Source organism: Phyllostomus discolor, chromosome 10 (assembly GCF_004126475.2).
Source record: "Phyllostomus discolor isolate MPI-MPIP mPhyDis1 chromosome 10, mPhyDis1.pri.v3, whole genome shotgun sequence".
In the NCBI taxonomy this organism is placed as follows: Eukaryota; Metazoa; Chordata; class Mammalia; order Chiroptera; family Phyllostomidae; genus Phyllostomus; species Phyllostomus discolor.
The window spans coordinates 16,114,565-16,127,883 of record NC_040912.2 but is presented as its reverse complement, the minus strand read 5'-3'; positions in this window follow the sequence as shown (position 1 = coordinate 16,127,883).

Here is a 13,319-nt window from a genome sequence, read left to right as displayed (position 1 = left end):
GATAAAAATTATCTCTCTCAAAACTAGTCAACCTGAGGTCTGGTCCAAAAGAAGGACTGCCCAGTGAACGAAGGTTAACCCTGAACACCAAGCCTTCTGCATATGATCATGAGATGACGATGGAAAAGATTAAGTTCAATGGGTTCATATGGTTTCAGGCATGTGGCAGTGTAAGGCTGTCCTGAAGGATCAATTGACCTGGAATCTAGGACAAAGTCAAAAAAGCTAAGAAAGGAAGGGCATTTTGTTTGTTTGTTTGTTTGGTTGGTTGGTTGGTTGGTTGGTTGGTTAGTTGGTTGGTTGGTTGGTTGGTTTGGTATGGGAGGCACTTGTATCAATGTTAACCTAAGTATGTTTGAGAACTTCTGAGGCACTTCTTTCTCTAACACTATTTAGGCAAATGCAGATGCTGACAATTGAGACCACCATAATTCCCGGTCCCTGAATTAAGCAATGCTGAGGCCCGGCATAAACAAAACTTAGCTACTTGCTCTAGGAAATGCTTGTTCTTAGAAGACAAAATTTTGATCTAACCAAAGCAACTTGCTAATCAAAACTTACTCTAAGACCCTTTCCTAGCTCTTCCCATCAATCCATAGTGATTATGTCGTAATATATTCCCATCAGGCCCACTCGGCAAATCCCAACTGAACACCACTTAGCTTAAGCCTATAAATTTTCCTCCCTTGGCTTTGCTTGATTAAAAATTAATAATATCAGGACTCAGTGCGCTCTGCTGGTGTTGGAGTGTTGGTCTGGGTAGGGAGTCAGAAACAAGACAGAGCAATATGAACCGTGTACCAGGAACCCCATGAACTTTCTGCTGATAGAACTATGAATCATACTCCAATGAGGGGCTAAGGGGCTCTAGTGACTCTGAATATACACCACTAACAAGTCAGCTGGTTTGGCTGAATCCTTACTTAGATTTGTCAAGAGTCATTTTTCTTGTGTTTCTCATTATTTTGTATAAACTCCATTGATTTGTCATGGGGCACCATATGCCTTAGATAGGCCATCCTCATGGTATTATTTTCCTCTTCAGAGGTTGAAAAGAGAAGTTAATTTTTCAAGTTAAAAAGGAAAAGTGGTTCAGGCTGGGAAGAAGGAAGGTGCTTTTTCAGAGGAAAATTGGGACACCAAGCAGAGGACAGCGGGAGCGGAAGCCTCAGGCAGTCAAGCAGGTGGCCCAGTCCGCAGGTGAGCAGCAGCCCTGCCATGCTAATTGATGGGAATCACACCTGTTGTTTCCGCAGTTTCAGGAACAGTTGATCTTAAAGATGTGGGAGCCTGTGTTCATGTTAGGATAATTCGATGAGAAACCTGGAGTTGAAACTTGGGCCAAGTGATAACCCTACTTTGCTGCCTTTTGGGCCTCTTTCCCTGGAGAGTCACAGGCACACCAAAGGCTGATGAGTGAAGACAAAAGTGCCCCATCGTTCATAAAGAAAGAGCTTACATACTGTGTTCAAAGGAATGCATCCAAGTGCAGCGTAATGAGAGACTTTTATTAAAAATAAAAAGTTAACTATATAGCCAATAATTTACATATTCCTGGAGGCGAAAGATAATGTCTGTTCTGTTAAACAAACAACAAAAAAACTAACTTCCATGCCTGAAAATCCTTTTTAAAAGTAAGGGTTTAGTAGGCCATTTTTAGCAAAAAAGAAGACTGGTCTTGGGATACAGGGTCTAAACCATCAGCAGCATGACTAGGTAGGAAAGATGCTGTGGCCATTGTCTCAAAATTTGCAAGAGTTTTTATACAACTCCTGTAAGCCATCGGAAAGAATTTATATTAGCTATAGGCAAAGAAAGGTGAGGGAGAAAGTGAAGGGGGACCGAGTTGGGAGTAGACACAGAGTCCGTAAAAAAGTAACACCCACTCCTGAGGACTGGCTGCGGGGCACCGGAGATGGGAGAGCCCACATGTGACCAAGAAGCAAGGGCTCCTGGACTTCCATGGTGCCTGGCTAAAATAACCTGCTGAATAGCCACCTGGAAGTTAATGTGAAGTTCCAACAGACAGAAGGAATGTGGGCAGTCTCTTGTTAGTTGGTCCACAGCCATTAACAGACTGTTGGTCTCTCTCTCTCTCACTCTGCTGTCACTATAATTTAATTAGGAACATCAGATCCTCTCCCGATCAGTTCCAATGCCTAGCATAAGACATGGTCCATAATAGTTATTCAGTAAATTCCTGTTGAATAATGCAGTTCATTTTTGCAATAGGGCTCCTTTCAGTGGGTTGATAAAACCCTGCAGGGGTGTCCAACCTTTTGGCATCTCTGCACCACACTGGAAGAAGAAGAGTTGTCTCGGGCCACACATTAAATACATTGCAACATATAATCACAAAAAAATCTCATAATGTTTCAGTAAATTTATGATTTTGTATTGGGCCGCAGGTTGGACACTCCTGCCTAAAAAATTACTGGAAAAGAATTGCCTCCGAGTCAGTAGAGTTATATCTATCAGGCACTGGTTGCCTGCAGTGTTTTGAATCAGGCAACAGAAATATTCCGATTAAGGAGTATTCAAAGCTCAAGCATGTGAACTGGTAATGTCTAGCAGGACATGGTGGGGTGGGAAGTGTGTATGCAGCTGTCAGTTAATCGGAGTCAGACTCCCCCTGCCATTCAACTTCAGGTGAGAGCGCTGTGACAGGAAAGCCGTGGGTACAGACAAGACGGTGGTGAATGGTAGACAAGCAAAAGCACAGTGAACAGCACTTGCCTGGAAGCCACGGAACAAGCAGGTTCAGCATGATGAGGGGAGGCAGGAGCCCTGCTTTGTACAAACAGATACATGGCAATATTCGAACGGTAAATTCAGTGAATTAAATATGACATATGCCCATAAGCATGACCACGGTTTTCCTTTTAAGGTTTTAACTATGTGGAATAACAATGCTAAGCTTAATTACAAAGAGCCATTACATTTTAGAATTTTAAAAATTCAGGACAAAGGAACCAAAAAAAAAGACCAAAAAAATGTAAATATTGATACAAACATAAAAAGAGAGTAAATATTAAGAATTACAGGTGTGTAAAGCTGGTAGGAGTCCTGCAGGTCACCTTGGGTGGAGGCCCCTTGTTAGAGTGGCCAGCAAGCAATCACAGAGAGCTGACTGGTCCCAGGGCACTCTGCCTGGTGACCTGTGGTGCTGAGAGTGAGCCACGGTCCACCTGATGCTGGGAGGAGGAGCAGGAGCAGAGTGTTAGGAGGGGAAATAGCTGTGCGTGTTGCATACACCACGTTGAGGTCAGCGGGATTTAAAGGTGAGAAAAGTCAACTTTCTAGAATAACCCCTCACCCTCCTGCTGGTTGAAAATGTGTTTTTCACATTGTTTAATGCTGTTTCTGGTGTCACTAGTGATGGCCTGTTTTGCATGATAAACTCCTAGAAATTAGAGGTTTGTCTATTTGGCCTCCTTTGCCACCGCCTAGGAGTATGCCACCCCACACACATCCTGTGTTTCCACAACAAGGCACTGGCGAAGAAGCCAGAGTGAGTGCCAGGTCGGTGGGAACGTTTGGGTTGAGGTTTCTGCGTTAAGGCATTTCTGCTGATGAGTTGGGAAGAGACATTAATCTCTCCAGAGCACACGAGACGCCCTGCCCAGCACCAGAGCCCACTTTACAAATCGTCTCACCATTAGCCCGAGCAGCCCTCACGCATCAACAGCGGGGCGGGTGCGTTTGCTTTATTTTAAGGTAGAATATTTATTTTGGATAATGGATTATTAACTAGATATGTATCATTTATCTCTGCAAGTCATTTTATTGAGAATGATTTATAGCACATCAACAGCCATTGCAAACACATTTGCTCTCTTTCGAGGGCCGCTCTTTTCATTATGAATGGCTTACCCAGCCCAGAGAAGCCGATGGCAGAGAACCTGCTTTCTTGGGCCGTAATATTTTACAAGGCTGCCTTATAAATATTTGTAAATTACTTATAAATCTTGTCTTGGCAAAATATTCCAAAGCCCAATTAATGTTCCAGTTCCGTAGGGCCATGCTGGGAAATAGGACACCCGTGCAAGTGGCTGAAATCTGGCATCCTTCACTTTGATGGCAGCAGTGTGCTCTGACACAGGGACATCCAGGAGACTTTGATTCCTCATCTGAAATGCCAGGACTAATTAGACTATTTATTTGGCAGAATTTGGATGACATGCTGCAAGTTTTGTAGCTGAGAATGTGAAGGAAAGAACACCTCTAGCTAATCTCTAACTCTCTGTTGCTGCCGCCCAAAGAAGTCACATTGTTTGCCATTGGAGTGCGTGAGGGCTCATTGTGTGCGAAACTGCGGAAATGGGTGTAAAATGCAGCCTTCGTGATAATTGTTTGGGTTTTTTTTTTAAAAAAACTTGACTATTAAGTGTATCTTTGATACTCTCTATATACATCTAGATGAAAAATACAGATACTTGGCTACAGGACAATGTCAGATTTTTAATTTCAGAAAGGGTAAACGTTGCCAAGTTTGAAGGTCTGCATCAAGGATACCAACATAATTTTCAAAGTCGCAGGTACAACCGCCGCACCTCCCCTCAACATAAAACCCCGGCCGGTGGACACCAGCACATCTCTCCGTAACCTGTCCCGTGCAGAACAACGTTGCCACAGAGCCTCCCTCAGTTTTTGCAACCCACACTGGAAAGAAGTGGGCTTTGCAAATGAGCTGGAGGTGATTGATGTATTTTATTGCTGACACTGTTCCACCTGTGTTTAGTTCCACTGACATGGCAAATCCCATGGCCAATTGTCCTTATTATAGCCCCTGTATTTCTCCCCAGCGCACCCGCACGCGGGAAGGTGTGGGCATGGAGCGTACTTAACTGCCCAGCTGAATGGCTCTGTAATGTAGCTTCAGTGTGGCATAAATTAAGCTGTCATTTTTTTGGCAGCAAGTGCAGAGAGGCGATTTTCCTGTACTGTAACATTTGAAACAACAATTTTCTGGCTCCCAGTACTGACTGACAGTTCCCTGTGATACATTCTCAACGTGTGTGCTGCGGGGCTGCAGCTGGGAACTACCTTCAGGGCAAGGCATTGTCTTTATTAGCAAAGCCTGGCTAAGGTTTTCCTCACGCAGACGCTTCCTGACTCCCTCTGCTGCCCCTGGGCCCAAGGAGCTGCCTCCAAGGCCAGCAAAAATGGCACCGGCTTAAGCGTGTTTCTCATATGCAAACGGTCTTTTATCATGAAAATCAGATTGTGTGATTCTGTGCGCGGGCGCTAACAGTGCAAAGCCTCTGTGAATGGGGGGATTTCCTAGAGCTGGCGAGATTCTGTGGGCAGGAAACACTGTTGAATGTTCTCAGGGGCTTCCAGGTGTGGACTGGGAGGACGATTCCCATTCCATTCCCCATGCTGCAGGTTAGTTAGCTACAAAGCAAAGGCAGAATGCTGATAAAGGCAATGAGGGGTGTCAGCAGGTGGGTCTCTGAAGGGACCACAGCAAACTGCTCTTTCTTTAAATGTCCTCTATCTGGCCTCCCACCTCAACCCCACCACCCACCCTCAACCCCCACTCCACCCCCGCCCCTGGCCCCCAGAGTGTGACTCTGGTACCACTACTTGCCAGCTCTCGTGAGTACACATAAAGGGCAGAAAAGGTTACCTTGAAAGCAGTCAAAATAAAACTGTAATCACATCAGTCCGGATGCAGCAGGGAGAAATAAGTTATGTTAACCCTGAACTTGCAGGCAGCGTTGTCGCTGGTGTACTGGACTGGAAGAATGAGGTTGCTCCCCAGAGCACGGGAAAGGCTTTCCCAGTCTAAAGTGCGTGGTGATCACATTTTGAGAGCTCTTTAAGGAAGAATCCAGGACTGTTCTGAGTCTGCACAGTCCAGCACTTTGCCAAGTGAGTTGTCCCCTGCCAGCAGGTTCTTGCTTGTATAGAACTGAAGTGTTTTTCTGTTAGTTTCCCTGGTTCTATGTGATGCTGTCATCAGGGAAAACAGAAAGCACGTCATAAGCATTCCTCATAAAATCACATTTACAGGCTGTCTGTTCTCAGGCTCAAATATCTCGGTCTCCATCATCTTTCATATAGGTGAAGCTCTTATTTTCTAGCCCAAACAGTAAACACACAATGTTCGCAATGGGTCAAGCACTGTCTTAGGGACACAAAGATAAATTACAATTAAACTTCAAGCCCTCTGCCCTGGGGTAGCTCACTTGGTTGGAGTGTCATCCTGATACACTAGGTTTGCGGGTTCGACCCCTAGTCGGAGCACATGCAAGAAACAACCAGGTAATGCATAGATGGGTGGAACAACAAATCAGTGTCTCTCTCTCTCTCTCTCAAAATCAATAAAATTTATGGGAAAAATTCAAGCCCTCCATTTACAGCTAAGGCATACCTTCCTCACCAGCTGTTTTCCACTCCCGCCTCCCGGATGGACAAACTTACTAGCTAGAACAGGCCACCTTTTCTCTTATTTTCGTGTCATGGCTCAAGTGGCTTCATTAACGGGAAATGACCACCCTACCCCCTTAACTTTCTGATAAACTCCCAACTCAGACAGAAAGCCTTCTCTGACCAAATCCTGCAGCCTCCTCAGGACTGGACATTTCTGCTGTCTGTCATGAGAGGATCTTGTATATATGTCTCCTTTGTCTTTTTTCTGTCTGTCTCTAAAGCTATGCTTTAGATTTTTTTTTAAGATGCAAACTGTACTCTCTAACCGGCCACAATGTCTGGTACATAATAGGCATTAATAAATATTTCAGTAAATGAGTGGTTATTGTTCCCAAAATATATCCACAAGTCATAAATCCCTAGTAACAGAAAAAAAAATACTCTGATAATAGCTCATTTTGTTTTCTTGGAGAGGAAAATAATTACTGTATAGGTAATTCATGTTATACTTCTTTTTGCTATCCTATCAAAATCCTTTTTTTTTAAACCACTGTATCATGTTCCTACATTGCTAAGCCACGTTCTGTCAGTCATGGTCAACTAGCTTCTAAAGATCCTCCTGCTGTGTATAATACTCTGCCATTCTCCGGGGCTTATTTCTGCAATTTGCTGAGCTATGATCATCCATATTGAATTTTCATTCTGTTTATTCTAAGCCATATTATGAGCTTGTCAAAACCATTTTAAGTTCTCAAGCTAGATTTGAAGATTCTATGTTTTCTCTGTTAATGGCAGGATTCGGCAAGGACCATATATGTGAAAACAGAAGTCCCCAAACCAAAATGGGTGAAATATGCCCCAGGTTCTGAAGCTGGCCCGTGGCAGCACTGTGTTATGAGAACGGGCAGTGGGGGAGAGAATAGACACCCGGGTTCTGATTTTAGATGAAGCATTTGCAAGCTGTGTGGCTCTGAGTTATCATTTAATGCTTACCCTACACACAATATTTTCTGCCATTGTTACTGCTGAGTTGATGCACATCAAAAAATGATCTGAATATTAGGGAAGACTAAACAAGAGTAGTTTTGTTACTCTTGAATAGTTCACAACCATACTGACTTGCAACCAATGGGAAGAGAATCTCTGCTAATTCTCTCCCTTTTGCTCTGCATCCTTGTCCTCCTGATCATCTTCATAAAATTTATTCATTACGAACCTATTCTATGAACACATAAAACCAGTTTCTTATGGTAAGTCATCTTAACCAACCAATCATAGAATAAGAAGAATCTCCCATTATATCTTGCCTTAAAAAGCTTATAAAACACTCAGATATGAAAACATAAACTGAATTTAAAAATCTATGTGATAAGGGCCATGTGAGCATTTCTTAAAATAGATGGTATCAGAGGTGTCTGGGACCGCTCCAGGCAAAGTTGTTTTAACTAGACCATAGAATTCCAATCAGTGGAGAACGTGAGACAGGCTATTTCTACAGAGGAGGAGATGGCATGTGTGAAAGTTTAGAGGTGGGGTTTGTGTACCCACGTTCATACCAGCATTATTCACAAATGCAAAAATATGGAAATAATCCAAGAATCCATTGACAGCTGAATGAATAAGCAAAATGTGGCAAATACTTACAATGCAATATTATTCAGCTTTAAGAAGGAAGGAAGCCCTGGCTGGTGTGGCTCAGTGGATTGAGTGCCGGCCTGCAAACTGAAGCGTTGCCAGTTCAATTCCCAATCAGGGCATCTGCCTGGTTTGTAGGCCAGGTCACCAGTAGGGAGCTCGTGAGAGACAACCACACATTGATGTTTCTCTCCCTCTCTTTCTCCCTCTCTTCCCCTCTGTCTAAAAATAAATAAATAAAATCTTTTAAAAAAGAGAAGGAAGGAAATTTTGGTACATGCTACTATATGAATGAACTTTGAAGATATCATGCTAAGTGAGACAAACCAGTCATGAAAGGGCAAATGTTGCGTGATTCCACTTACATGAAGTTCCTAGAGCAGTTAACTTCATAGAGACAGAAAGTTGAATGGTGGTTGCCAGGGATGAGGACAGGAGGGAGTGGGGAGTTTGTGTTTAATGGATATGGAGTTTCTGTTTTGCAAGATTAAAAGAGTTCTGGAAATGGCTGCTGGTCACGGTTGCACAACAGTGTGAGTGTACTTAATGCCACTGAATTGTACCCTTAAAAATAGTTAAGATGGTCAATTTTATGTTAGGTGTATTTCAACACAGTTTTTTTTAAAGTTCAGAGTTAGAAAATGTAATTTAGAGAAAAATGAGGAACAGATGGATTTGGCTAAAGCCTAAGTCTATATAACAGATTAGTTGAAGGTAAACCTAAAATGAAAGGTTCAGACTGGATTCTAGAAAGTTAGCAATAAACCCTGGGGATTTGATGATAAAGGGTCACTGAAGACTTTGAGCGGCGGAAGGATATTGTCAGAACTGTGGGTCCAGAAGCTTGGAGGTGGTGTGCAGATTGGCCTGGGAAGCCGGAGGGTGATGGCAGAAGCCCTATATGACTACACTGCATGATGTGAGTGAGATTCTAAACCCTACAGGAGGTTGGAGAAGGAGGCCATGAAGAGAATGAGGCTGAGAATGAGGCCAAGAGGGATGCTGGAATTTGTCTGAGGACACATAATCAGAATCTGGCCATCTGAGGCCAGAATCCCAGAATCCCAGAACCCCAGAACCCCAGAACCCCATTTGGTTCTCAATCAGATAAAAAGTCATTCAGCATCTTCATTTACTTACTATCTTGCTCTGAATAAAATGAATACCCAAACACCCAATGCCACTTAAGCCTTTCAAAACCAACTTGATTTACTTCCACTATGACCTTCAAAACACCTAAGGAGCCATGCCTTTTATATTGGGGGTTCTCTCAATCCTCACTCCTCCAGTGTGGCCTACAGGCCAGCATGACCTAGGAATTCGTTCAAAATGGAAGCTCCCAGGCCCAACCTCAGGCCCACTGCATCAGAATCCACATTTTGACAAGCATCTCTGTGATCTGTGTGCCCACTGAAGCCTGAGCAAGTAAGCTTCCAAATGTTCTCTCCAAGCCCCCGTGTTCTACGGTTCTACCAACCTGCCCGCCGGCTGTCTCAGCACACGGATTTGTCCAGCAGAGGCTGTTCTGCAGAATTCCACCGGGATTACTTATCTGACACCCAATCTTATGCTCTCTTATCAGCGAAGGAAGTTGTGTCATTCCCATTACATAAATGTGACCTCTATTGATTTCTGCAGCCCTCCGGTTCAGAGCTTGACTAAATGTTGTCTTTTTCACCCATACTGTGACACACGGATCTCTAGCGGCAAAAGGCCACCTCATTTCCTGAGGTCCCGATGGGCAGGTAGGGAGACCACTTCTCTATCCATTACGTTTGCATGTTTTTGTCGCTTTCTCATACTTTTATTGCTGCTAACAGAATCACCGTTGACTCCCTCCTCACTGGCCCCCTGCAAACTCTCATCGGCAGCTTTCACCGCATTCAGATGGCTGCTGCTAGTCAGACGGTGTCCCCTGCTCAAACGCCACCCGCATCGGCCTCTTCTATTTTATTTATTTAGTTTTTATTTATTAAGGTTTTCATAGTACACCTTTTTCAGTCCTTTGTCTTTCACCCTCCCTACATCATTGCACTTGAAGTGAGTCTCCTGTAGACAGTATAGGGTCAGACAATGTATTCAACATTTTTATCTACTCGGCCAATATCTGTCTTTGAGTTGTGCCTTTATATAATTTACACATAAAAAATTTACATTTAGTGCACTTATTGATAACTTACAGTGTGCCATTTTCTCTTTTGTTGGTTTCTTTTCTTTTATAAATTTTGTGTTGAATTATCGGGGTGACATAACAGGTCATATAGGTTTCAGGTGCGCATTTCTGTGACCTGCGTATCGCACTGTGTGGCCACCACCCCAAGTCAACCATCTCTGCCCCCATATATTAGGTCCTCCCCACACCCTTCCCTCTGGTAACCACCACACTGCTGTCTGCATCTGTGAGTGTCGGTTTTAGATCCCACACACGAATGAAATCGTATGGTTCTCAGCTTTTTCTGTCTGACTTATTTCACTTAGCATAATCTCAAGATCCTTTCACGTTGCTATCAATGGCAGTATTTCCATGTGATTTCTCAAATCAGCCTCTTTTAATGTTTTCAACTTCCCTTTGGGACCAAAGGAAGACACAGTTAAGGTTCATGCTGCTGAAAGATGATGTCCTGTTGCTTTCTGTTGGAATGCCAGGCCTGTGTCATGGAGCCTATGAGTCAAGGAGAAGCGTTGAGTGGAATCTGTGAGACATTCTCTCCTCTCACTTATTTCTAAAGCGATTTCAAAAGATGTGGCCATTTGGTGACTATTCATGTTATTCACAGGTTTCCAGGCAACATCAGGGTGTTTTATGAACTAGCTCCGAGCATTCCTACTATATGCACATTGAGTAGCGTCATTGTAATTAAGTGCTGGTCACAATTTCCATTACACACCCCTGGTTTAAGAAACCTAACACACAGCCATAAATTTTACTTTTGACTGAAACTTGGCATGCCTGAGTCCAATGTCTGATCACACTTTTCACTAAAATAATAAAATTATGTTATGCTTCCCAAATTCCAGCTTACTGGTAATACTTTTATGTTCAGAGAACAAAGATGCTACTTCTCTACCTCAAAATGGTCATCGGTTGTTTTTTAAATTTAAAAAATATACATATGATAAACTGGGATAAAAGTATGCTACATACCATAAGAAATTTTATAATATGATTTGTAAACCCGACGCTGTATTTTCAATAATTAATAGTAATAATTACATTAAATGCTATAAATTATGTGCTCATGTAATTGTTTATAAATAACCTAAAAATAATATAACACATTTGAGGTAGTTATTTTCAGTGACCTACTCTATATATGGTTTTTCTCAGTTGAGAAGAGATTGGGAGAAGAGAGGAAGAGACAGAGAGAGGGAGAGGGAGAGAGAGAGAGAACACACGAAGGTGCTACTTTTGTGGGTGAATTTCCAGATGGGTAAATGTATTATAGTACAACCTGAATTTTGAAGAAAAACCACCAAGATCTCCACATGCTCTAACCCTGGAACCTTACATAGCTAGAGGGACTTGGCAGATGTGATTAAATTAACGCTCTTGAGATGGGGAGAGTATCCTGCATCATCTGATGGGCCCCGTGTCATCACAGGAGCCCTTGTAAGGCTGAGGGAGGAAGTCCAGAGTGAGAGAGGGAGACAAGGCTGCAGCAAAGGTCCAGGTGAGGTGGAGCCTTGAGGTCCCGCATGTGGGCGGCTCCTAGAAGTTGGAAAACTCAAGCAAATGACTCCTCCCTTAGAGCCTCCGGAAGGAAGGCTGCCCTGCTGGCTCCTTGAGTTTAATGCCCTGGCCTCCAGAACTGTAAGAGAATAAATCTGTGTAGCTGTGTACCTTTGAGTCTGTGCTAATTTGTTACAGCAGCAATAGGATGCAAATACAAATACTTCAGGAAATTAAAAATGCAGGGAAGAAAAGCACCTATCAAGGCCATTGTTTTTAAACCTTTAAGAGCTGTTAGTGTCTTTTAGAAATGCTTTGAGAAAGCAATTTATTTAAAATTACTTAAGTATTTTTCTTTCTCAATGACCAACATTTCAGATGCTTGTTATCATTACTGGTAAACCTAATTGAATCGCTCTGGTTCAGAAACAGGTGAACACTGTTCTATTAAATACCTGAGATCTTCCTTCCTTAGTAGGGATGCCGGTTTGCGTATCATGTTGCTGACTCGTTTAACCTGGCATACTGCTAAGTGAAGACTCCTGTATTGGTTGGGAGGATACGGAAAGCATCTTTTAAGTAATCAGTGGGAAGTGTGGGCTTTACACTTATATGAAACAATGGTCTTTAGCTCTCACCCCCCTTTTAGTAAGCTGCTTCTGTTAATGTACGCTTGGCTAAGCAAATGCTACTAACCTCTACCTTCTGAACAGGGGCGTGTTAGATCTAGAAGCCCAATCCTTGTAACCCTCTCCTTCAGCCAAGAGAAAAGGGCCAGTCCTCAGCTCATCTGTGTAAGAGGAAAAGTGACAGGAATGGATGCCCCAGCTCCTGACAGACCACCACACACAGTGTGTCCTGGGCATAAAATCTTGCTCATTCACTCCCTGTATCAAATAATGTTAACAGACAACAGACTAGGTGATCAGCTACATAGATGACCAGATTCTAAAGTTCATGAGCCTCCAAATTACCCTAACTGGGTTAGGCCCCCCAGACTGTTTCCCCTACTTTGCATGTTGCACTGGCAACAACACCACAGAGGTGGAGTAAATCACACCCCTGTACGGCCCGAACACCGGCCCCCAGCTGCCGAACATGCATGGCATGTTCTCCCCAGCACGCATGCTCCCTGAAAGGCACCAGAGCCTCTGGAGGCTTGGAATAACGACCCCGCATGTCCACCCCTGACGCCTGCCGCCTGCCTCCTGAGCCATACGCAGCAGTAGAGATCCAGGCAACAGAAGATGAGCAGGTGACTACATAACTGGGCAAGGATACCACCCACCAAAAACAAACAAAAGAACCCCAAAAAGCAGAAATATGGCATGCTCAAGAAGAAGGAGACCTGTCACTTTTATGGCTTCCTTGTGTGTTTTCAAATTCTACAAGTGACCAAATGGGACTCAACAATTCTTTCAAATCATAATGGGGCCATTAGATTATTTTACCTGGTTTTATACTAAATGGATTCCCTAGGTAGCTGAAAAAGAGCTGAAAATTGACCTGAATGCATATGGGGGCCTGGATTTGAAAACCCTTGGCACCATTTGCACATTATGTACTGCTCTTATCCCTTTGGCCTTGTAATAGGCTTATTTCTGCACGTGTCTAATCTGCACTCCTGGTCTGCAAG